This window comes from Nyctereutes procyonoides, unplaced genomic scaffold (assembly GCF_905146905.1).
Source record: "Nyctereutes procyonoides isolate TBG_1078 unplaced genomic scaffold, NYPRO_anot_genome, whole genome shotgun sequence".
Lineage (NCBI taxonomy): Eukaryota > Metazoa > Chordata > Mammalia > Carnivora > Canidae > Nyctereutes > Nyctereutes procyonoides.
Window position 1 is genome coordinate 52,033,147 of NW_026575042.1, and position 27,808 is coordinate 52,060,954.

Consider the following 27,808-nt stretch of genomic DNA (forward strand, 5'->3'; position numbering starts at 1 on the left):
GTGGAAAACAGATTGCGGGATAAGAGTGGATGTGGAGAACCAGATTAGTAGCACAGTAGTCTAGGAGAGATGTAAGAGTAGTTCAAACCAGGTCTGGATTTGAGATATATTTATGTATTTAATGATGGATTCCATTTGGCAAGAAGGATGAAGATACTAAGGATAATCAGGAGTTTTCTGGTTTGTATCATTGGAATGATGGTTTTTGTTTTTTGTTTGTTTGTTTGTTTGTTTTACTGACCACTGGTTATCCTGGAGGAGACCATGATATGACAGGAGATCATAAGTTTGCTTTGGACGTTCAAAAAGTGAAATAAAGTAGGCAAGAAGATATGTAGGAGTGTTCTTGCCTGGAGTGTTGGGTTTTTAATTCCTGTTTATCTTGAACTCTTTAGATATATTGCTTGGAATTTGATAACTGTAGAGACCTATAAACGAGAGGCTGTAGTGACCAAAGCAATATTTCCCATATGGAAAGATAAAATGACAGTGACTGCTGAATCTGACCCATGGGCCATCACAAAGATAAATACCATGTGCCATAGATTGCTTTGGGGGCTGTTAAAATGTGTCTGGCACTATTATGGTTATTAGAGATTGTGAAGATGAATACGACATGGAAACTTTCATCTAGTTTGACAGTTGGACACACAAATAGATGATAACAATGTCATGTGAGTGCTGTGACAGAGAGATGCCCACTTTACTAGAGGAGCATATCAGAGAGCAGCTTAACCCAAAATGAGTCAGTTAAAGGATATTTTTTAAAGGTGTTCATACCTAAGCCATCTGAAAGCACAGAACATGGAAGAGGAAGTAAGAAGGAGAGGGGAAAAGGAGAAAGACTTAAGCAAGAGGGATCGTAGATTTTTGGGGAATTATTTTTATTCCCTCCTTTTGGGTGAAATTACCATTTTATTGTCAGACAAAATACAGAAGGTGCATTCTGAAAACAAGAGGGTGACATTTAGCTTTGTTCTTCCTTTTTTGTTTCTCTCTCTTCCCCTTCCTTTCTAAACCTTTCCTCTTTTTTTCTTAATAGATAGTATACTTATATAGTTCAAAGCTAAACATTATATAATGGTATACACCTACATTAAAGAGTTTCTTCCACCTTATCTCTTATCCACTCAATTCCTATCCTCACCCCAACTCCCAGAAATCCAATTCACCACGTTTATTAGTTTCCTATACATCCTTCTAGGATTTAAGAAAGTTATAAGCAAATGTACATATATACATTTAAACTTATTTTTCCTTTTGAGATCATTGTAACTAAAATAAATTTTAGCAGAGGTTATTAAGAGGCAATGCCAGAGGAGTTTTGAGTTGAACAGTTTTAAATCTGAGAGGCAGCACTAAAGAGAATGGGTCGAAGGTTGAAAGACCATTTAGAAGTTTTATCTTAAGTACTGTTGAGAGAGCACTGGTGAAGCTTTAGTTAAGGTAGTGGTAATAGAGAATAAGATAAGTAACAATAAGTAAAGAATACCATCCAAGTGGATCTTGATCTGACTTGGATTCAGGAACTAACTGGTTATTTAATACTAAACAGAAGTGTGGAGACTCTAAGGGTTGTGTTTGGATAAGTTGTTTGAATGAATGACACATGGAAAGAAGACTGTAAATCATTGGGGCTTATCCATGAAATGGGAAAGAAGCTAATACAGAAGCCAGGTTATACAGCACAATGGTTAGTAGCTCATACACTAGAGTTTTGTAGACCTGATTTTATTTTTTTATTTTTTAAAAAGATATTACTTGCCACAGACAAAGAGCACAAGCAGGTGGAGTGGCAGGGAGAGGGAGAGGGAGAAGCAGGCTCCCTGCTGAGCAAAGAACCCAATGAGGGGCTGGTTCCCAGGACCCTAGGATCATGACCTGAGTTGTGGGCAGATGCACGCAGCTGACTGAGCCACCCAGGCAACCATAGACCTGATTTTAAATCCAGCTCTTCCATTTACTGGCTATGTGATCCTGGGCAAGTCACTTATTCTAAGTTTGAGGGTTTTTTTACCTGTAAAATGACCATGATGAACACAACTACCTCTTGGGATTGCATGAGGATTAGAGGAGATAATGTATAAGGAAAGCTTTGTATCCAGGGCTCACAGAGAAAGGATGATCATAGATTGGGAGGTTGTTTGACCATATGAAGTGAGTGAAGATAGAAAACAAGAGGGTGGTTAAGTCAAAGTAGAAAAGATCATGAACTAGTTATCTGGTTATTTTGGTAATCTGCCAGTAGTTGACTTGAAAATGCCACGTTGAGTTCTTTGGACCTCAGTCTGTCTGTCTATAGCATAATAATGTTAGACTAAGTGATCGTTGAAGTACTTTTAACTCTGTTCTTTGATACCATAACTAGCTGTCTTTGAACTCTAAAACCATATCATCTATGTTAGAGGTTTCAGAATAAAAACTCCTGTTCTTTCAGATGCTATTAATTTCTTGACTTGGATTATGACAACACTCATAGTTTTAACCTCTGTTATACATTTAAGTTTGTTTTTATGTGGCTGCTTTATGAAATAATTTTGTTGTTTTGGCCATAAAAGTATACATTTTTCTTCTCTTTTCTTTTTCTTCTTCTTCTTTTTTTTTCAATAACCACCTTGTAAAAAGACTATTGTTTGCCTTGGCCCTTTTAATCTGCCCATGAGGAATTCAAGCCGAATGATAGGGAGCTGTGAAAATCCAGTTAGTGTGAGCTGTAATCTTTTTTGCTGGCTTTAAATAGTTAGAGTACCATGCAGACACCCTGCAGATAACTGAATCAAAACATAAAGTGATCACCTAAACATGGATTATGCCTTTGCTGTTACGGAACTACAGTAGAAATCGCTAATAACCATTTACTTCTCAGAAAAATACTTGATCATGATACCAAATAAAATCAGGGTTAGATATTAAAAGCTCTCTTTCGCAGGTAGGCACCCTGGTGTTTGGGAAAAGCGTTGATTTCTGAGAGTTTGCTATCATGCAGTATTTGTGATGTCTTCTATTATAGAATTAGGAAAACATCTTTATAGAAAGAGAATATTTATAATCCTCTAATCTTTCAGTTGTCTTCTACTTCAGATATTGCTCAAGGAAAACAAACTTAATATAATCAGGCTTTTTGAACTATAATAAGACACAAGAACAAAGTATGTTGCCTCTCTTTTTTTCTTAGAAAAGAAACTGGTTTCACTAATGCAGTTTATTGAATTGAGGTAGCAAAATATTCTCTAATAACTTTGTCAAGTGGAGGTCTATTATTCTAGGTTTACTGGCTGCTTTTTTTTTTTTAAGTTAAAAGATGGATCTCTCATCCATTAGATTCTGCATTAGAGCGATGAGAAACACTGTGTGCAGTATGCCGATGCTGCCTCCTAATTTTATTAGCTTTCCATTTTCTAATACTGCTGTTGATAATATTCTGGTGAAGTTTATAAAATAAAATAGGCTATTTGTTGAAACCAATATCCTAGTGTTGCTGGCATGATTCATGCTATATTAGGAGTTCATAAGTCATTAGTAATCTTTTATGTTCAGTGTATTATCCTGAGCAGCAAACTTGCACTCCTTTGTTTTGAAAGATTCATAGGGTCTATTCCAGGACAAAGGTTTCATAGAGTGGATGCCTTCCCTAGGCTTATCACTTTGCCTTAGGCAATTTATAGAGCTCAACATGCCAGGTTTTCAAAATAGAGGAGCCCACTTTTTATCAAAAATATAGATTCTGAGACTGTGGTTGCCAGTCCACATTCTCAACACTTAGTTTTTCTTTAAACTTTTCATTATAGATACTGTAAGACCTAAAAGAAAGTGAGAGATTGGTGTGATGAACCCGATTTATCCATCTTTTACTTCCAACAATTTGCAGCATGTGGTCTGTTTTTAGGTATGCTGTGTACAAATAGTTTTGAAAAACTATTATTACTATTATTTTTTAGTTTGAGGTATAATTGATGTATCACATTCTATTAGTTTTAGGTGTACAACATAATGATTCGATATTTATGTATCCTGCAAAATGATCACCACACTAAGTCTAGTTGCCTTCCATAGTAAAATAAGCTATTATATTGCCTAAGATATTATTATTATGTTGCTGAATGTCTCCATGAAACTTCTAAAAGCCATTGCCATTTCAGTGGAGTAATGAGTTTGGGTATGTGGTTAGATTAATAGTATTATTAAGAGGAACATTATAAATTAGATTTTTAAAGAGCAGTTATAATACTCTCATGTGCATACAGTATACTGTGTATGTTGTGTAAAACATTCTGACCAACAGATATTAGTGGGGGAGTATCCAGGCATTTGCTAATAATGATAGCGTTACTTCTCACTCATTTAGCTTCCATTTTCTCACTTGTAACTATATTTGTCTCTATCCTTTCCAAGCTGGGTACTCCTATAGTCATGCCAAATATAAGGCTCAAACTTGTGGCCCTGAGATCAATAGTTGCATGCTCTACCATCCTGTAGTCACATCTTAAAAAGTTAATAAGTTTGTCATTATCACCAGCTGTACCCACCCCATGAAATCTTGTTAGCATATATTCCTTTCTCTACCACCATCTTTTTTATTTATCTGCACTGATACCTGAATGAAGTGATATTTCCACTGATACGGCCCAAGCCAGTTCCGTTTTCCATCAGCTTAGTGTCTTAGTGGGATTTCTTTCTTTCACTTTTGCCCTCCCTCCAAACCATTATCTACACAGCAACCAGAGAGATCTCTTAAAAATATTAGTCATCCTCCTTCACCTCTCTGCTTAAAATGCTACAGGGACTTCTTACTGTATTTCTTACCTTGAAATCGAGGTTTGGCAAGCTCATGTACTCCAGCTTATCTCCTACCATTCATTATGCTCTAGCTGCACTTTTTTTCCATCTTCCAGATCTTTGCCGTCGCTGTTCCTCTGTCTGGAATGCTTTCTCTAGGATCTTTGTGTATGGCTTCTCATTCTCATTATTTAGGTCCTTGGTTCAAGTATAAAGAGGCTTTATATTTTAAAGAGGCTTTTCCTCAACACCCAATGTAAATTAACCATCCCCCACTTCATTACTCTATGCCAGATTTATATACTTCTGAGTATGTATCACAGTGTGTAACCATCTTAGTAGTACTCCCACCAGAATGTCACTTTCAGAGGGGCAGGATCCTTGTACCCGGCTCTGTTCCCAGAGCCTGACACATAAAAGGTGCTGAAGTAAGAGTTATGCCTAAGTGAGTTAACTAATTATGTTACTTCAGCTTAAGCTCAGGTTTTTTCAGTGGGTTATCTATAATTTTAATTATTTAAAATGAATTTTTAATTAAAATTATTAGTATAGGTATATGCTTCATAATAATTATTTTTTAAATTTAGAATACATTAAGTGAAAACTCTCCTTCACTCTGCTCCATACTGCCATGTCATCTTGCTCTTCAGACTTAGCCATTGTTTACATTTGCATGCATGATTTGGGGTTTGTGTACTTTCATTTATTCATGACATTAATATACAAGGTATTACACGAATGAAATTATGCTATATAGACTTGTGCAAATTTGTTTTTATTGTTATGGTAACTCTTGAGTACTAAGACCTAATATTTTCAATTGTGAAATTATAAAATTTCTTTTTTTTTAAAAAAAAAAACTGTTTTATTTTATTTTTTTTAACTTTTTTTAAAATTTTTATTTATTTATGATAGAGAGAGAGAGAGAGAGAGAGAGGCAGAGACATAGGCAGAGGGAGAAGCAGGCTCCATGCACCGGAAGCCCGACGTGGGATTCGATCCTGGGTCTCCAGGATCGTGCCCTGGGCCAAAGGCAGGCGCTAAACCGCTGTGCCACCCAGGGATCCCGAAATTATAAAATTTCTTGCTTTAAGGAGTAGATGTTAAATCCATATTCTAAAGTTAAAACCTTTCTTATTTCTTCTGTATAAAAGTAGTTGAACTGTAAAGTTTTGGAAGGAAATTGCCAAGGCTACTGTAGCAATGCGGATGAGATATAAGGCAGATAATCAGAATTGGAGTTTTCCTCAGTTTACATTAGAACAGCTCTAATTGATTATAAAATTTGAAAGTTGTTTTCACCAAATTTCCCTTACATCAAAAACACTACCAGTTGCACTATCTTAAGTGGTAACTACTAAATCATAAATGATCTGGCCTATCTCATAAACCTTTAACTGGAACTTTAAGTATAATATCTCTATAAATAAGCTGTGAAAGCCTATGTAGGGTCTATACAATATGATAGGTGGTCAGACAATTTGAGAGAAGAATATCAAAACTAACAATTTTTAAAACTGAAAAATAAAAGAAGACATGTTTTCTATTTTTTTTTTTAAGATTTATGTATTTATTCATGAGAGACACAGTCTGAGAGGGAGAGAGGCAGAGACACAGGCAGAGGGAGAAGCAGGCTCCATGCAGGGAGCCCGATAGGGGACCCGATCCCGGATCCCAGGATCATGACCTGAACTGAAGGCAGGCGCCCAACCGCTGAGCCACCCATGTGCCCAACATGTTTTCTATCTTAAAGAGAATTTAAGAAGTATCTTCTCTGAGTTATTAGTAAATGTTTTCAAAGATTGTGGTAATAGGAATAAAAAAACTTTTTTTTTTAAACCAGGTAATTCGCCTGTGATATATTTTCTTCCTTTTCCTTGACTTAGAGGAAAAAGATAAAGAATTCCCCAACATTTATATTTGAATCTCTTTCAGATTATGTTTTTAAACTATCAGTCTTGATACTTTTTTCCACCTCTTTACTTTTTCCCTTTACAAAACCCATCTTTTGTTTCTCTTGCTAATGATGCTGAGCTCCCAATGCCTCAGTACTAAAAGAAATGTTATAGACTGTCATGTTAGATATATGGCAACAGAGACCTAGTCCAGCCTGTTTTCTTTACAGATGAGAAAACTGAGGCTACCAGAGGTTAAATGATGTATTTTTCCAAGGTAGCTATCAAAGTGAGATTTTGTAAGTTAATAGATACATAGTTGGATAAATAACTCTTCTGTTATTGAAGTACATGTTTTGTACTTAGACATTTTGTATCTCTCCACTGTGACTAACTCCAATATATATTTAAAAATGTGTTAATAAATATGGGCATTTTTCTGGGATTTTAAGATTCAGTGAACCTCCTGCCTCTTGATAACTCATTAAAGTCCATTCCTCTACCTGTGACTGGCTATTCCAGTTACTGCTGTCCAGAATTAAAGAGTTTGCTGTTCTTGTTAAAAAGAAAGACTTGCATCGCTTTGGGCTTAGACACAATTAGGAGGTATAGGACAGATGAAGGATAAGTATCACAGATACATTAGTGACTTCTTGGGGTTTTCTCACAGATATAACCAAAAAGAATTGTGGGAGAAAGAAAATCTTATACTTAACAGGAAAAAAAAATTTAGGGAGATTGAAGTGTGAATACATTCTAATGGTCCTTAAAAATATTTTTTATATAAACTAAAATTAAACACTAAAAATAACACCTGGAGAGAATGTTAATTACCTCTAGAATAAGGACTGCTTGATACTCTTGTATCAGTTAGGGACCAGTCAGGAAGGTGAAACCACACTAGTTATCTTAATAGAATTTTTTATGGAGAGTTGGTTAAATAGGTATGGGAGGGCGATGCAAAAGGGGGAACACTGAGATAGCAGAGATAGTATTAGAAGAATCCAGTACTGCCCCTGGGGAAACAAAGAAAAGAGGTTGGGTGCTCTCTTCAGCAGCACATATACTAAAATTGGAACAGTACAGAGAAGGTTATAGCATGGACCCTGCTCAAGGATGACATGCAGATTCATGACACGTTCCATTTTTTTTTTCCAGGATCTTTAGGAGGGGGAGAAAGAGGTTGGGATTATTAGGATTTAGGATCTCAGAGAAAGGCAGAGCATTGACCCAGACCTGCGAAGAGCGAGTGTTACTTTACTAGTATTACTTTACTAGTATTGGTACTTCAGGGACTGGTGGGATGGATTCCACAGAGCTAAGAGCTGAACTTTTGGAAGGGGATGCTGCTTGGCTGCTGCTGGTGGCTGGCCTCTGAGGGAGTGTGATGGGTCTGGTTCTGGGAGAAGAAAACAAGGACAATAGAAATCGGAACCAATTCTACTAAGGAGTTATTTCTCTAGAGTAAAGGGTTGTTACCGGGGCAGCCCTGATAGGAGCACCAAGTAAAACAGGGAAGCCCTCCTCACTTTCTGGAACAATTCAACTTCCTTCCAACACCTCTGCCTAGCAGAACCTAACGGGGAGCTAGCTGGCAAAGGAAAAATGCCATTTACAGAGTTCTATAATAGATACACGGCAGAGGCAACTGCTTAATAGCTAGCGTAACCGTTCATTGCCATTTTCATCCGTTTATACTAAAAACTTTCCATTTCTCTTCACTGAAGTGCTAATAGTTGTTTATATCCATTGGTTCCTACTGTTGTTCAAGAGATAACAAATAACTTGAATGTCTGAGATTATAAGTGAGGTCTTTCTCAATCTGTGTGTCCTAAGCCTGGTGTTATGTAAGGTTATGTATGCTTTTGCCTACATTGGTAACTTCATCATGTAACATGTGGCTCAGTGTCCTCTTTCTATAGTTCTGAGTCTTGAGTTTACTTTCCTCTGCTCATTTTCACTGCAATAACCTTTTTGCTCTTTTACTTTCCTTCCCTTTTCTGTACCCACCTGGAGTTTCCTCCTGGACTGGCTCATAACAGGATTGATTTGTACCATGTGCATACTGGAACCAAAAATGATGGGTTAAAATGTGTATACTAGTAATTAAGACCCTTTTAACATTTTGTGTAACGGAACTTAAGATTGAAGGATATTTTCTATATACCATCGTTCTCCAGGTTTCTTTTTTTTTTCATTATTGTGCCCCTCAGGAGAAAAATAAATTTTAAATCAATTTAATCAATTTTCACTTAATTTAATGAGTGAGAAATTAACAAAATTAAATACTAAGAAATAAGATTCCTGAGTTGAGTTGAGCTCTGGAAAGCCACAAACCATTTTAATATCTAAAAATTTGTCTGCTCTTCCCCCTCCAATTGAGAATTCAGAATATATCTATATAATATACATGCTGTATATTAAGAGATTGGGTTCTAGTACAAACTCAGTTCCTAAATACAAACTCATTTACCAAATAAGGGTCTCCTTGTCTTCCTTTCCTCCTCCCGTCCCTAAAGTAGATCAGTGGCTTTCAGACTTTTCTTATCCCTCCTTTAATCCCTGGCTTCCTCTTTCCTTTCTGTTCTTTCCTTTTTTCTCCTTTACTTGCTCCATTTTTCCCCCTTGGCTGGGGTGAGTGGATGGATTGAGATCCTTTTACTCTCTTGCCGCACATGCAAAGATAGTTTGGAAACCATTTAGTCTATGATCATATCATATAATTCAATAAATTGAAAGGCAACTTGGAAAGCATTGGAGAGAAATATGGGCTAGGTTTCTGGACCAGGGTTCAGAAACTTTTTTCCATAAAGATCCAGATAGTAAATATTTTTTGGCTTCTTGGGTTTATAGTGTCTGTCAAAACTACTCAGCTCTGTGGTTGTAATGTGAAAAGCAGCCACAGACAATAAATAAACGAATAGGCATGTCTTCGTTGTAGTAAATTCTACTTACAAAAGCAGGTAGTGGGGCCAAGTTAACGTAAGGACTATAGGTTGTTGTCTCCTGGCCTAACATGCCAAAGCCTTTTGAATAGAATAGTGTCCTTCCAAATGAGGTGCAACACTTTTGGTTACACCCTCCATAATTTATATAGTTTTTTATCATATGTCTATAATTTCCTAGTGTATTGAAAAGTTTAAGAGATGTACTACTGTATGAATCTATTATGTTGCCATTTTTAAGAGTAGCATACTTTGCATTGTATAGATACATACTAACCTATTTAATAATTCTGTGTCTTCGGACATGTAAGCTGTTTTCATTTATTATTGAAATAATGGTTATTCTTGTACATAAATATGGTACATATACATATATGTATAGATACATGTTCATATATATGTACATACATGCAGAAATATTTTGTATATAAATATCTTTGTGTATATTTTTTATATTTCTGTAGAGTAATTTCCTAGAAGAGAACTTGATGAGTCAAAGAATATTGGTTTTTATGAGGTTAACACACATTGTCATTTTGTGCCTTGAGAAGGTAGTATGAATTCCCCTTTCTTCTCTCACCCCTAGCAGTGAGTAAGTGTCTTTTAATATACCAAAAAATATTATTACCCTAGCCGAAAATTTATTGACTAAATCAATAAAGTAATTAGAAGTGCAGTTAGTATAATATGGTACTTATTTCCATGAACAATGGAAAATTAATATACCCAATTAAGGTTCTTTTTGCAGCTCTTTATTTGACATAATTTCAAACTTACAAATATGTTCCAAGAAAAGAACTCTCATGTACACTTTATCCAGATTCACCAGTTGTTCACATTTTTACTTCATTTGCTTTATCAAATTCTCTCTCAATGTGCTTTTTTCCTGAATCATTTGATAGTAAGTGGCAAGCATCAGTCCCTTTATGCCTAAATATTTTTGTATGTATTCCATAAGAATTTTTTTTTTTACATCGCCACAGTACGGTAATAATCAATATCAAGAAATTTAACATTGATAGAGTATCTGATCCACAGTTCATAGTCCTGGTTACATCATGTAACTTCCTATTTGCATGTCAACCACCCATGCCCTCCATCAAAGACCCCGTCCAGCCCAGAGTCATGTACTACACTGGGTTGTCACGACAGTGTCCTTAGTTTCCTTTAACGTAGAATAGTTTCTCTGCTTTTCTTTGTCTTTCATGATCTTGGCATTTTTAAAGCTGTATAGGCCACTTGTTTGATAGAATGTCCTTCAATTTGGGTTTTCTAATGTCTCCTAATAATTAGATTCAGGAATACCACAGAGGTAATGTTGTGTCCTTCTCAGCACTGTGTCAGGACTCCCAGGATGGTGGTGTGTTCCGTTATTGGTGATAGAAACTTGATCTGGCATCATGAAGAGAACTGTTATGGTGGTCGGATTTCCAAGGCACACATTCTTGCCTGGATAAATTATTTGTTATATTTTCTCTCTCTGTATTACCTGTTCCACATTTGGGGAACAAAACAAAACAAAATTGGCTTTTTGTTTAGTATTGGTGAAAAAATTAAATTAAAAAAATAATAGATTTGTATCATTCTAATTATGTCAGTTTCAGGGGGGTTCATTTAAACTTGGATTTGTTTGAGATTCCTTATAGTTTGTTTATAGACTGTATTGGTAGATGATACTGCATTTTGTAACTTACCTAAGGAGTTGTTATGATGTGGAATTTTAATCTTTTTAGTTTCATGTTTTAATGCTTTCTTCCTTTTCTCATGTAGTGCTGAGCCCTGTTTGTATTCACGTTTGTATATTATCCCCATTGTTTCTAGCCCCATACCAAATCACATCTGGAATATGCCATTATTTATACACTCTTCTTACATAAATTTTAACTTATAAATGAAACAAATACAAAAGCATGATCTTCCATAAATACATAGTTTTAAGAATTTTATTTTAAGGTGAGAAAGACTGTTGCAAGTCCTTTACTATGCTTTCAGAGAATCCATTTCTGAAAGATTAAAATGTATCCTTTTCAAGTCCTTGACCTAAGAGAATTCCAGCCTCCATTAGCAATCTATTCAAGTACTTATTAACACATTCTAGAAATGCTTTTCTATAGTTGACCTCAATCTGTTATCCTGTTTCTTGTTTATTTCTAATAAAGATGAAGAATAATTAGTTATTCTTATCTAGAAATGGCTTTGAAAATATTAAATCTCACATCCTGAGTAAATTACTTGCTTTCAAAGATACCATTTTCTAGTTTTCTAATCAGATGTGTGTACCTAACCTGTGGCTATCATGCCACTCTTTAGTTAGAAATCTAGAATTGGATAAGGACCATAGACCTTTTATTTATCGTCCTCAACTTTAATGTTATTAAATTTACAGTATGCTGCATGGTTTTTAATCCAAACAAAAAACCAATAATGCATTATTTCTTTTGAGTAGGAATATTATTGAGATATGCTGACAGTATTGGAGTTCTGTATAAAGTTGAGCTGCAGAAGAAAGTTTGAAAATCAATAGTTTTATATATCATAATTTAGTTTTTCACTTTACATTTCTCAAATTATTCAAGGGTCTAGTTCTTTATTGTACTTTTAATAAAGAATTGCTAGTAACTTCAAGCACATAAAAAGTTCCAAGTGAAAGAACAAAGAAAACTAAAAAATATTAAAATAACACGCAGAAAGATGGATTAAAATAGGACCAGAAGAGTGAAGTTGTTTTTTTACTTATTCACTAAAATGTCATTTGTCGTTACTTTCCCTTTTAATATTTTTGAGTTTTAGCACTGATGGTTTAACTCTATATAAATAGAGAGGTAATTGAAAACAAATGTCTGTATGTTTTTGTTTACTATACTTTGGCGTTATGCAGTTTTACCAGCATATGTTTACTAAATTCTTAAAATATTTTAGTCTAAAATCTATAGTAGATATGTATGACTTATGTTTACTTTTGGAAGCTGTAATATTTTATATATATATATATATTTAAAGATCAGAAGTGGATTAGAGAAACAAAATCATAACAAATTCAAATTTTAACATTCAGTTTAAATAAATGAAGGTTAATAAATTTAATCATATCTAGTAAAGTATTCCCGTATCTTTTGACAATTGATTTCATTTTTTTCTTATCAAGTCCATTTTACATAAATGAATAAATATATGGGATACTATAAGAAGAGCATGTTGGTTAAAATCAGATGTTTAAAATGAAATTATTGACTGCAAATGTGTAAAAAATAAATATATACACATAGCATGCATACATATGTATATATATAGAGAGAGGGAGAGAAGCTTTAGGTTTCTCTAACAATGGTGCTCTGGAGACACATTTAGAAGTGAATTATGACTTGGATTTCAAGGCCTGCCCAATATCCTGAGTTGGTATTCAACTTTAAGAATGAAGTCATGTTTCAGCTTAATGTCCGGAGAACAAGACACACAGTTTTAGATAATCTTTTACTGCTCAGCCTGGTTGGCAATCACTAAATTTAAACTGTCATGATGCAGTTTGGTTAAATGATCCACTGATAACCAAGTAATCACAGCACTCTAACTCCATGAAAATCAGGGTTCACTAACTCACGGTTATGTACAGAAATAATGTTTATATGACAATTTTTTTGCTACCAGTGGATATATTTAAAATGTTTAGTTGTTCTTGGACTGACATTTGATGAATTTTGGGTCTGGTACCTCAGTTGGCTGCTTTAAAGGCAACAACGTTGGTTAACTGAATGAATAATATCAAACAATTCAATATAAAAGATTGTGGCTTTCCCATTCTTTTTCTTTAGGCACAGTGATTATGACCTTAAAAAAAAAAAAAGACACCTACTGACTCTTGCAAGTGGAAAGGAAAAGATATGAAATCCTTTTCAACATTTCCTTATCTTACTACTTCCGCTGTGATTTTATCATCATCAGAGTAGATGCAGATATTCCCCCCCCCCAAATTTTTTCTTATCAGTGGGCCCAGCTTCCTATATTGTCCTCAAGTTAGCTTAAACTTACAAGAAACTGTCAGTTTGGTGTCTTTGCAACTACTCTTTATTATTTTCTTGTGACCACAGTTCTCTTATTAATAATGGGTTTGAAGTGATGACCGAAATTTCAGAAAGTGACTGTTACAAGAGTTAAGAAAAACATTTGGAATCTACAGAGTTAGTGAAATAACTCTTGATCATCTAAATTTATAATACAAGAACTCATGTAGTAGCATGGTGAAAAGTTTCCTGTTTTATATTTAAGAGTATTTTAATTGAATCTTAATGCATTTAAGTTTCTGCAAACCATTAATTTTGGCATTCTTTTCATGATAAATGCTATGTGTTTAGAAAAATCAATATTAAAATTTAGCTTCAAAGAATTCATGAAGAGAAACATAATGAAATCTTGATATATTATATACAAAAGACAAATCCCTGATCATTTCTTTTTATGCAAATGAATTTGATTTAGACATAATTCCCCAACATCACCATGAATTTCCATCTGTGTAACCCTGATGTTCTTAAGCAGTCTGCAGTTACCTCATGCTCTGGGCTATATTCACTGGGCATGTATGGAAACTGTGACTATCTTAACACTTTAGATGATGATATGAATAACAATTGTTTGTTGATTTTATTCTCTATCTCCCTGGATAACCTGCTGTCTGCAAAGGCTGAATAAGTGGCAGATAGCTTTTGTCATCCCTTATCCAAGCTGTACACTTGTAAGGAAGAGCAGGGATAATCGCCTCAATCTAATTAGGGGTTAAAAGAGGCCATGACTGTGATGTGGCAGTGAGACACCTTACTGTAGCAATCCTGTTTGCATTAGAAAAATAAGGTTGTCATATTGATTATTCAAATTGGCTTATATTGGCCAAGGCTCAATGGCTTGTATTGCAGCTGAAGCAGTTGAAGATCCCAGCTATTCACCGAAGACCTATGCTATAGCATATATTGTATTGTGGCTTGTTTGCTAATTTGGGGTTTTGAGAATGAAGACAGAGTTTAATCAGGCGATTTAAAGGTTAAACTGACCATCAGAAACTGAAATTTAGCGTCCACCTTGTGATAGCAATGATTATGTAAATTCTGAATAAGTGAAGATCTAGTGACATTTCAGGTCTCTAACTGAAGGTATTATATATAAATATAAAAGCATTATTTAGAGCTGTTTTAGTCTGTTGATGATGCATATTTTGGAAAAATATGCAGCGTATTTAGTCAAAAGGATGCAGCTTGTGTTTTCCTGTTTCCATTTTTACTTCTTGTCAACCTATTCTCTTTTGCTTCACTTGAGGATTCTGGACTTCGGGTATGTTATTAGGACAGAAATTGTGGAAAATAGAGATAAACTTGAAAATTTCTTGTACAAATCTTTAATCACTGTTTCTCAAATGTCCTAGTTAACATAAGTCCTGCTAAGTTGCTACACACGGATGGCCTATATTTTGATATACATATCAAATATCTGTAGACATTGGATACTTTTTAATAAAGCTCCATTAGAGAACCAATTTTTAAAATGAAGAGTTAGTATAATAGTTCCCTGTAGTAGTAGTCAATTGATTTGCTTTCTGCTTTCTCTTATGGTAAGGATTCATGGGAATTATATTCACATATTTCAACCAGAGTTGAAAAGTTACTTTGTTGTTGTTGTATGCTCAAATTGTAGCAAGTTTGTTCATCAGTATGAATCTCTTCAAATTGGCTCCTATGTCCTTCACACATAACCCTGTTAGTTTAAAATGATTTTTTATATTTGTTTCAGTCTCAGAGTGAAATTTTTGTTTTAGAGCCAGGAACTAACCATATACCCAAATAACCTTGGCTCCTTTTAGTCAGGAATGATATTTAGAAATCAAAATATGATCCTACAAGGATAGCATTTCTTTAGGTCAGTGGACAGAACTAGAGAATAAATATACTGTTTCCTTGAATCTAAGATGTCATCAATTGTAATTTTATGTATTACTAAGAAAAAAAACACTGCCATTAATTTTAAGATATCGTCTAATGCAAATGTATCCTCATTAGAAATATATTAAAATAATATTCAAAATGGACATCTTAAAATCAATAAAATATGGCACACTAAATCATGAATTCATACTATTTTAAATTGAAATTATCACAGAATTTTAACTTAAGGTTTAGTTTATACATACATCTTTTTCTTTTTCAGTGAATGTTCCTAATAACATTAGCAAAATTATTTGCTTTATTTTTTTTAAGATTTTATTTATTTATTCCTGAGAGACAGGCAGAGCCATAGATGGGGGGAGAGGAAGCAGGCTCCCTGGGGTGGGGAAGGACTGTTGATGCGAGACTCATCCCAGGAGCAGACCTTGAGCCACCCAGGCATCCCACTTACTGGTCATTTGTACATTTTCCCTTGTTAAGTATTTATTCAAGTATTTTATCTGTTTTTTAAAAAAGATTGTTTTTGTTACTGTTGTTGAAATTTCTTATATATTTTGTGTTCAGTTCCTTTATTAGACATGTGTTGTGAATATTTCCTCCTAATCTATGGATTGTTAATTTCTTAACGTTTTTATATAAATCGTAGTTTTGTAATTTAAAATCTTGTATATATTTTATTCTTTTATGTTTACTGCTTGGACCTTTTTTCTTACATGTAAAAGAATCAGTTTGTCAAGTTCTACAAAAACACTGGTTATTACTTCAGTTGGAATTGCATTGAATCTGTAGATCTGGTGAGAACTCGTATCCACAAGATATTATATTTTACCATCCATGGACATGGTATACCTCTTTATTCACTTAGTATTTTTAAAATATCTCAATAAAAAACAACTTTTTTCTTCTATAAAGGTCTTGCAAGTATTGTAGAATTTATGTCTGTCTACTTTGTATGTTTATTGTATTAATTGCCAGTATCTTTGTCCTGTTTGGGATTTGAATGGGAATTCTGCTAATATTTATAGAATAAGAGAATGAGAATGTAATGAGAATAATTTTCTTTTTGGTTTTTGGTAGATATCATTTCCTATTTGACAAGATTTCCTTCTATTCCTTATTGGATAAGCTTTATTAGAAATCATTTATATAATTTTTATCAAAATCTTTTGTACATTAATTGAAATCCTTTTACAGTTTTCCTCTTTTGATCTAGGAATGTGTGACTAATAACTGATTTTCTATTATTAATCTGTCCTTGCAGTCCTGAGATGAACTCAACTTACTCATTGTATATTATCTTTTTGTATATATTGCTGGATTCATTTGGTTTGTTTATTAATATTTTTTATCTTTGTTCCTGGGTGAGATTTGCATGTAATTGTTCTTTCCTTCTCCAAGTTTAGTATCAAGGTTATACTAGCATTGTCAATGTAATGGAGAACTCTAGTATGGGATATTGATAGTGGGGCAGGTTATGTATGTGTAGGAACAGAGACATATGGGAAATCTTTGTGCCTTCCCTTAATTTTGCTATGACCCTAAACCTGCTCTAAAATTAAAGTCTATTAAAAAACGTGATGGTGAATGGTTCATCAGTTTCTATTCTTAGTATGATTTATAGGATTGAAATGATATATTCCTTGAATACTTGGTAGAACTAGCCTATAATACAATTTAGTATTATCATTTTGAGGGGTTTTAAACTATTCAGATTTTATCTTTTTTTTTCATTTTTCTCTATTTAATCTTAAATCAGTTTCTGTAAGATTTTTTTCCTAGAAATTTGTCTGACAAATTCATTTTACCTGAGTTTACAAATTTATTGACATGATACTCTCTTACTGACTTTTAATTTCCATTGCATTGGTAAGTAACTTTATTTCCTCTGCTTTTGAAAATATTAATACTGTTTATTGTCTCCCATTCACTTCTCATTTCCACTTTACTGTCTTTATGAAAAAGGATCAAAAAAGATAAATGTTCATGTCTTCTTTGAAGATGATATTTTTAAGTAGTGTTACGTCATTAGTGATGAGGAGTGAGAAATGAATAAGGAATGATTTCTTTCTTTTTACACCTTCCTTAGTATTCTACTTGATGGTGAGAGTTTTAAGTAAAAAGTAAAAATGCTAAGGGGATTAGTTCTTTAAGGACAAGACCTCTTTGATTGTATGTTCCCATCTAGTTGTTACTGATTTTGTTTGTTGGTCAGTATCATTGTATAGAAAGTGCCAAATGTGATTAATAAAAGTTTATTAGGCTTAAGTTTATCACACTTGGTGCATTTGGGCCTTTTGTGAAATACATGATGGAATATATAGGATCATAGTGGTTGGTGAGAAAAAAATAGGGATACTCTTAACAGTGTACAAGACCACCCATTCAACAAAGAAATTTTCCCATAGAAAATGCCAGTAATACTTCATTAAGAAAAATCAAGAAAGTAAACTACTTTTGCTAACATTGCAGAGCCCAAAATGCTAGAGTACTAATTAAAAACCAACATGATATACACTTATACAATATAGTGAATAATTCCATCACCATAAATGTTTTCACTTCCCCTTATGTAGTTCATTTTCCCCTCTACCTCAGCCTTAGATGACTGCTAATAATTATTCACTATAAAGTAGTTTATATTTTCTAAAATTTTATATAAGTAGAATCACAGTATACATTATGTACTCTTTTGTGTTTGGCTTTTTTCACTCAACATTATGGTTTTGTGATTTATCCATGATGTTGATTCTGTTTCAGCAGTTAGCTCCTTTTGAATGAAGAGTAATGTACTTTTGTATAAATAGATCACATTTTGTTTTTACTGTCATCTGTTAATAGATATTTGAGTTGTTTTCGTTTAGGATGTTACTAAAGCTGTTATGAGCATTCATACAATCTTCTTCAGGTGAACCTGTGTTTACTTGGAAAGTAAACAACTGGCTTGTTTGGAAGGTTTAGATTTAACTTATAAGAACCTGCCAAATGGTTTTCTGAAGGGGTTGTATTATTTTACATTTACATTTATTGTATTATTTTACATTTTACATTTATATGACTGGTATATGAGATTTGAAGTTTCTCCAGATCCTTACCAACAATTGATATTGCTATTCTTTTTAATTTTAGCCTTTGTAATGGATTTGTAGATGCATGCTGCTGTGGTTTTAATTTTCATTTCCCTGATGTCAGATAATGTTGAGTATCTTATCTTTCTTTATTGTGTGTCTACTTTTGTGTTGAGTCTGGATAAATTTTTCTTCTGTTTTTAAAGTTTTACTGAAGTATAATTAATGTTTGGTAAACTACACATACTTTAAAGTATCCAACTTGATATTTTTCGATTTATGTATATACCTGCGATACCATCACCACGATCAAGATAGCAAACCTGTCCTTCCTAACCAAAGGCTTAGGCAGGCTCCATTATAATACTTCTTCCCTCTCTCCTTGCTCTTTCCCCACCCACAGGCATCTGTTTAGTATAATTGTAGATGAGTTTATATTTTCTAGAACTTTATATAAATGTAATAATACGGTATGTATTTTTTTGCCTGATTTCTTTCAGCAAATTATTCAAATACTACATCTACATTGTTGCATATATTTTTCTTTATTGCTGAATAGTATGCCATTGTATGTTTATGAAACAGTTTGTTATCCCAGTTACCTATTAATGGGAATTTATGTTGTTTTCAAGTTTTGACTATTATAAAACAACCTGCTATGAAAATTTGTGTTCAGGATGGACATACTTTTCTTTTTGGCAGTAGAAAGGCTGGATCATATGGTAGGTTTATGCTTAACTTAATTGCCAGACTGTTTCCTATGTGGTTGTACCATTATACCATGTTGCCAGCAGTGTGTTAGTGTACCAGTAGAGTTATTCCTAATCAATACCGCCTTATATTACTCTTTTATTTTAGACATTCTGATAGATATGAAGGGGCTCATTATGGCTTTAATATACATTTTCCTGATAACTGATGGTGTTGAGGATGTTTTCAATGTTATTTGCCACCTGTATGTATTTCTTAGTGAAATATCTGTCTACATCCTTTGATTATTTTTGTGTTGTATTATTTCCTTATTATTAAGTTTGGAGAGTTTTTATATGTTCTAGATACAGGTACTGTATCAGATGTATGCTGTAGCTTTTCCTTCATTCACTAGGAGTGGCTTTTGAAGACAATAGTCTTTAATCTTTTAAAAAAGTGTGGAGGGGAGAGGCAGAGGGAGAGGGGAGAAAGTCTTAAGCAGACTGTGCTGAGTGCGGAGCCCCAGGTGGGCCTTCATCTCATGACCCTGACTGAGATCATGACCTGAGCCAAAACCAAGAGTCAGATACTTAACCAACTGTACCACTCAGTCTTCCCCAAAAGTGTTTGATTTTGGTGAAGTATTGTTTATTAATTTATTCTTTCATAGCCATGCTTTTGGTACTGCAAATTATATATATAATATACATTATGTGTATATATATATTATATATATATATTTCTAAAAAAAAAAAAAAACTGTCAGCAAACTAGGACTAGAAGGATGTTTCCTCAACCTGACAAGAGGCATTTACCAAAATCCACCAGCTAACATTACACAAATTGGCATTTGTGTGATGCCAATCGTACTGTTTGTAATGAAGACAGTTTTATTTCTTTCCAATCTGGATGTCATTTATTTCTTTTCTTGCCTGACTGCTCAGACTAGAACCTCCAAAAAACAACATTGAATAGAAGTGGAAAGTTTGGATATCCGTGTCTTTGTTCCTGATATTAGTCAGATAGTAATCTTTTTCGCCAATTTGTGTGATGTTAGCTGGTGGATTTTAGTAAATGCCTCTTGTCAGGGTGAGGAAACATCCTTCTAGTCCTAGTTTGCTGACAGTTTTTTTTTTTTTTTAGAAATATGTATTGGGTTTTGTAAATTGCGTGGTGACTGTTGAGATGATCTTTTCTCTTATTTAATTGTTAATGTGGTGAATTACATTGATTTTTCAAATGTAAAACATTTTTGTATTTCTTGTAGAAAATTCCACTTGGTTATGGTCTGTTATCCTTTCTATATATATTGTTGCACTTAATATGCTAAAATTATATTTAGAATTTTTACATTTGTTTTCATGAAGCATGTTGGTCTGCAGTTTTATTTTCTCTAATACCCTTGACTATATTTGGCATCAGGGTAATGCTAGCCTCAGAGAATTACTTGGGAAGTATTATTTCTTAATTCTCTGGAAGAGTTTGTGTAGAATTGATATTCTTTTCTTCTTAAATGTTTGATTAAATTCAGTAGTGAAAAAACTTAGCCTGGATTTTTCTTTACAGAAAGGTTTTTAACTAAAAATTAAATTTCTTTAATGGAGAAATCAGTAAACAAATTAGAGAAATTACTGTTATTCAGGTTCTCTGTTTCTTTTTGAGTGCTGTGATAGCTTTGTCTTTCAAGGAATTAGTTCATTTCACCTAAGGTGTTTAATGTATAGACATAAAGCTGTTCATATTCCCTTACTTTATCCTTTTAGTAACTGTAGAATCTAAACTGATGATACTTTTTTTATTCCTGATTTTGATAATTTGTTTCTTATTTCTTTTTTTCTCATCAGTCTGGCTAGAGCTTTATCAGTTTTATTGATTTTCCTCAAAGAACCAGCTCTTAGGTTCATTAATTTCCTCTGTAGTTTTTCTGTTTTCTATTTCATTGCTTTCCATGTTGGGCTATATTATTTTCATTTCATTTTCCTGCTTTTGTTGGGCTTAATTTGTTCCTTTTTTTTTTTTTTTAAGTTTTTAAGTTATAAGCTGAGGCCATTGCTTTAAGACCGTTCATTTTTTCTCATAGAAGCACTTAGTACTATGTATCTTCTTTAGGAGCATGCATAGATTCTGATATGTTGTGTTTTCATTTTTATTCAAGTCAAATAATTTCTAATTTCACTTTGATTTATTCTTTCAGGTTTTTTAAAACGGTGGTATTTTTCAAATACTTTAGGATTTTCTAGATATCTCTTTGTAACTCCTTTCTCATTTACTTTCATTGCCCCAAAGAGCATACTTTATATGATTTGAATCCTTTTAAATTTATCGAGATGTTTGATGGCCCAGAATATGTACTATTTTAATGAATATTTTGAAAGCTGTATATTTTGCTTGTTCTTCTATTGGGTGTTCTGTAAATGTCAATTGGGTCAAGTTGATTCATAGTGTAGTCACCTCTCTTATGTCCTTGCTGATTTTCTACTTGTATTATCATATATTAAGAAAAAAGAATTGAAATTTCCTACCATAATTCTGGATTTATCTGGAAATTTTTGCAATCCTGTCAATATTTTCAAGCTTTATTCTGGGTTGCAGTTAAGTTCCTTGGAGATAAGGTTGGTCCTCTTAGATCTTGCTATATTATGGTATGGTAGTTCTGTCTAGAGTAGTACTCAGTCTAGTGCTAACTATTCTTACAACTGAAGTATGAACTTTATGAATATTCTCACAAGTGCCTTGTGAGTTACGAGTTTTCCCTGTCTGGCTTGTTAGAATGGCGTTCTTTCCCACTTTGTGTGAGCACCAGGTTCTGATCTCTAGTTCTTTGGGATGCTTTGGGATGCTTTGGGATGGCACTTTCTTTTGCCTGTTGTTGTTGTTTTTTTTTTAAGATTTTATTTTTTTAAAGATTTTATTCTTTTGCCTGTTGTACTTTCTTTGCAGGCATGCACTATTTGGTACTTTGCTGACTACACAAAGGGGGGGATCTCAGTTGATTTTCACAGTTCTGTCTCTGCCACTGTCTCCTCCCTTGAATTCTATCCTATGAATTCTAGTTGCCTTAGTGTCCATGGAATATCAGCTCTGACTCCAAATCCGGACGTTGCTAGGGTCTACCTGGGTTCTCCCACCCTGTGCTGTGATCTGTAGTGATTAGCCTCCATTTGTTTGTGTCCTATAACTCAGGAGTCACAGTGTCTTAAAGACCATTTTTAAAAAGCATTTTGGTTATGTTGTTTTTGTGATTGTTTCAGAGAGAAGCATAGAGTGTATTCCCTTTTATTCTTAGAATCTTTTGCCCATTTTGAATTTTATTCTAAACTATGTTTTTTGATGAGTAAAAGCTATTAATTTTGATAAAGTCTAATTTATTAATTTTTCAATCTTGATGTTTGCTTAAACTTCATCTGCCTCAAGGTCACATGATTTTCTTCTAGTAATTTTATATAAGGTAAACTTTTACATTTATATCCATGATTTATTTTGACTTTTTTTTTTTTTTGGCTTCCCATGCAGATAGCCAATTACTCTAGGACCAACTGGCCTACCTACCTTCCTCCCTCCCTTCCTCTTTTCCTCCTTTCCTCCCTTCCTTCCATTTTATTTTTATTTTATTTTATTTTATTTTAATTAATTAATTAATTTATTTAATTTTTGTTTCTTTCTTCCAGGTTATTATTTAATTCATGTTAGTTAGCATATAATGTAGTATTAGTTTCAGAAGTAGAATTTGGTAATGCATCACTTACACATAATCCAGTGCTCATCACAGGGGCCCTCCTTAATCCCCCTCACCCATTTAGCCCATTCCCCCAACCCACTTCTCCTCTAACAACCCTGTTTGTTCTCTGTAGTCAAGCGTCTCTTATGGTTTGCCTCCCTCTCTTACTTTTATCTTACTTCTCCTTCCCTTCCCCTATGTTGATCTGTTTTGTTTCTTAAATCACACGTAGGAGTGAAAAATCATATGGTATTTGTCTTTCTCCGACTGACCTATTTCCCTTAGCATAATATACTCTATTCCATCCATGTCTTACAAATGGCAAGATTTCATTCTTGATGGCTGAGTAATAATCCATTTTGTATATGTGTATGTGTATTTTTTTTTTATCATTCATTAGTTAATGGGCATTTGGGCTCTTTGGATAATTTGGCTATTGTTGATAGTGTTGCTATAAATACTGGGATGCATGTGCCCCTTTGAATCAGTATTTTTGTATCCTTTGGATAAATACCTAGAAGTGTAATTGCTAGATTGTGGGGTAGTTCTATTTTTAACTTTCTGAGGAACCTCCATACTATTCTCCAGAGTGGCTGCACCAGTTTGCATTCCCACCAACAGTGCAAGAGGGCTCCCCCTTCTCTGCAACCTACCCAACATCTTTTCCTAAGTTGTTAATTTCAGCTATTCTGACAGGTGTAGGGTGATATCCCATTGGGGTTTTGATTTGTATTTCCCTGATGATGAGTGATGTAGAGCATTTTTTCATGTGTAGGACTTTCTTCATTGAATTCCACTGATGCCATATTATTGTAGCAAAAATCCACTTACAAAAATGGATCCTTTACTGATCTCTGCATTTTCTCTTACTAATATCTACTTATTATCAATATATAACCATTATCGTATGATTACTGTGCCATTAAGCAAATGATTTTCACAGTTGATTTATCAGAATTTACAGCTTTTGTTTTTTTTAAAAACATGAAGCTCATTTCTCTGTAGTTAATTTTTTTCTATTTCATCATTGCTCTCATTTTTTTTTCTGCTTTCTATTCACTTTAGGTTTAGTTTGATCTTATTTTTCTAGCTTAAGGAGGAAATTTTGATCACTAAAACTAGATCTCTTTCTAATAACATTTAAGACTTTATCTGTTAGCACTGTTTTTAATTAGATATTTTGGTCTTTTATAGATGTTTCGTTGATGTTGTATACAGAAAGTATACTTCAGAAGACAGTCTTTTGAATCTTTTGAGATTTATTTATTTTCCTATAGTTGATCAGATAACAATGAGTATATTGTACTTGTTGGGTATATTGCTATATAAATATCAGTTGGATTAATGTGGTGGTACTATTGTTCAGGTCTTCTCTATGAGTATTAATTTTTTTCCTTGTTAAATTGACATATGTCAGTTTTTGCACTTAAGATTCTGAATTTATCTTTTTCCTTTTAATGTACTAACCTTTTTATCATTATGACCTGTCCTTTTTTCATCTGTAGTAGTGCTTATTTCCCTGAAGTCTGTTTTGAATATTAACCTTTCTTTTCTAGCTTTTTTATTCTTACAAGTTGCATAGTACAGTTTTTTTTCTTAGTTTTTCCATTCAGTCTGTTCCTTATATTAAATTTTTAGTTCTTTTAGACAGCCTATGTCTGGGTCTTTTTTAAAAAATACATTCTGACTGTACCTTTTAATTGAATGGTTTAGTCTATTATTATCTAATGTAATTTTTAATATGGTTGTATTTATCTCTTGTTTTCCTTGTGACTTTCTTTCTTTCTTTCTTTCTTTCTTTCTTTCTTTCTTTCTTTCTCTCTCTCTTTCTCTTTCCCTCTCTCCTTTTCTTTTCTTCCTTTCCTTCCTTTCCTTTCCTTTCCTTTCCTTTCCTTTCCTTTCCTTTCCTTTCCTTTCCTTTCCTTTCCTTTCCTTTCCTTTCCTTTCCTCTTTTCTTCTCTTCTTTCTTTTCTTTTCTTTTCTTTTCTTTTCTTTTCTTTTCTTTTCTTTTCTTTTCTTTCTTTTCTTTCTTTTTCTCTCCCCCGCCCCCCACACCAACCTCTCTCTGGTGACCACCGGTTTGTTCTCTTTATTTAAGAGTATGTTTTTTGGTTTGTTTCTTTTTTGCTTTGTTTATTTGTTTTGTGTCTTAAATTCTGTATATGAGTGAAGTCATACAGTATTTGTCTCTGTCTTATTTTACTTAGCATTATACTCTCTAGGTTCATCTGTGTTATTACAAATAGCAAGATCTTTTTATGGCTGTGTAATATTCTCTTGTATGTATGTATATATGCATATACACACATACACACACCATATCTTCTTTATCCACTCATTTATTGTTAACACTGGGTTGCTTCCATATCTTGGTTATTATAAATCATGCTGGAATAAACATAGGGATATATCAGTCTTCTCAAGTTAGTTTCGTTGCCTTCTTTTTTCTTATCACTCAAATAAGTTTTAGTATTTAAATTTCTTTATTGTTTTGAAAACTGTTGTTTTCCTTGTATTCATTTTAGTTGTTACACTAGACATTACATCTTTAACTTGTCCCATTAAAGCACATTTTTCAGTTATTCTATTGTACTTTAACTTATTCTGCTTACTCAAAGAAATAGTATATTTATTTGATCTTCAGTTTTGATTGATAGTTTTCCTCTGTATATAATTCTTGGCTGACAAGTTTTTCTTTCATTTCAATTGTTGTTCCAGTGTCTTCTGGCTTTCATAGTTTCTGATGTAAAGTTAGCCATAGTCTTCTAATCATTCCTTTGTATAATTTATTTTTGTTCTCTGACCTCTTTACTGTTTTCTCTTTATCTTTGGCTTTTAGTAGTTTTACTATCAGGCATGTGGGAGTGTTGTTTTGTATTTATTTCACTTGTTCAATGACCTTTTTTTTTCACCATATTGGGGAACTTTTTTGGGTATTTATTTTTAAAAATAATGTTCATTTCTTCCTTTCTTCTGGTATTCCACTTACTCATATACTGGACCACTTCTATTGTCCCACAGATCCCTTGAGGTCCTGTTCATTTTCATTAATTTTTTTTCTCATTGTACTCCAGATTGGATAACTTTATGTTAATGTGTCATAAAGCTCACTGATCTTTGTTTTGCTGTTTTCTTTCTTATTTTGATCCCATTTAGTGATTTTTAAAATTTCAATATGTTAAGCTTTAGAATTTGATTTTAAAAAAAAATAGTTTCCATACCTCTACTGAGATTTCCTATCTCTTCATTCATTGACAGTATTTTTTCTTCAATATTTGAACAATTTATGATAATTGTCAAGAAATCTCTGCCTGCTAAAACTAATCTCTGGTTTACTCATAGTTTCTGTTCACTTTTTTTTTAATATGTCCACACCTTATTGTTTATTTGCATGTTTAGTATTTTTTGAAATTTTATTTAAATTCAATTTGTCAGCATATAGTATAACACCCAGTGCTCATGTCTAGTATTTTTTTACTTAAAAATTGAACATTGTAACCACTCTAGATTCAGTTGTGTTCTTGTAGGGGAGTATTGTTTTATTTTCTGTTGTTTTGTTTTTGTCCTTCTTTTATCTTAAACTGCAAACTTCCTTACTTTCACTGTAGGCAGTATCTGATACCTCTATATACTGTTATCTTTTCTCACTGCTGCTTTTTGAGACTGTTTCCTTGTAGTGGTCTATTCTGTTCCTATTTTGTTTCTTGATTGCCAGCCAAGAATTTAGGTTGAGATAGAACTTACTCTGTCTGCTTTTCTTCTATAGATGACTCCCTAATTTTCAGTGGCTCCACCACTGTTACAGTTTGTACTTAGACATTTCAAGTCCATTTTACATCAATTTTCTGCCAGAAGAGATGCAGTTAGTTCCAGCTGATATAATAAAATTCCACAGAATGGATGGCTTAAAAAAGAAAACATTTATTTCTCTTAGTTCTAGAGGCTGGGAAATATGAGATCAAGGTGCCACCATGGTTGGTGTATAGTGAGGGCCCTTTTCCCGGTTTGCAGATGGCCACCTTCTTCCTATATCCTCACATAGTGAAAAGAGGGAAAGCTTTGCTTTCTAAGGGCACTAATCCAAATAGGTGGAATCCACCCTCATGACTTCATCTCAACCTACTTACCTCCCAGAGTTTCCCACCTCCAAATATAGTTACATGGGGCTTAGGGTTTGAACATATGAATTTTGGGGATCACAAACATTAAGTCCACACTACACATGTTTGGAAGATGCAGTCCATTTCAAAAAGCATCAGGTATATACATTTTTCTCTGATCTCTGCCTGCATTTTTGCTGAATTCCCTGAAAATTCCCCCTAAGTGTGTATAGTTTAGTTGTCAGCTAGGGACTTGGCACAAGTTATACTCAGGTTTGTGTATTATTCTTCCTGTGATTATCTTGCTGCTGGCATTTTCCCTTTAAATCTCCTGTGCTCTTTCAGTTCTGAATTCTGATCCTAGCACCATAAGTTGATAGTGAGTTTCTGTCATTGTTTCTGCAGCCACAGATATGGTAGTTAGGGAGTGCCCTCATACCAGATAGCCACAAAGTGGAAATTCTTTTCATTTCTAAGTGAAATTTCTGGGATTAAACTATTCCTGGTGGCCTTTTGGATTTTTTCCAGTGTTTTAAAATAGATTCTTTACTGTATTACTCAGTTTTTACAACTTTTATGTGTTGGAAGTTTTGTTCCATCATTCATTCCTTTACTATTTTTAGAAATACCCTTAACTTTAATCTTAAAATTACATTAACACAAAACCTTAAAGATACTATGACTTGAAAGAG

The 27,808-nt window shown here is 33.5% G+C and overlaps 1 protein-coding gene and 1 non-coding gene across 2 annotated transcripts in view; both read left to right on the top strand.

The window, feature by feature from the left end:
• Positions 1-27,808, top strand: part of RSRC1 (arginine and serine rich coiled-coil 1) — a 400,073-nt gene that overhangs the window by 130,199 nt on the left and 242,066 nt on the right. The gene's annotated exons all lie outside the window — the stretch shown is intronic.
• On the top strand, positions 7,714-7,822 carry LOC129507426 (U6 spliceosomal RNA). Its single transcript, XR_008663996.1, has one exon. It is a non-coding gene; the product is annotated as a U6 spliceosomal RNA (small nuclear RNA).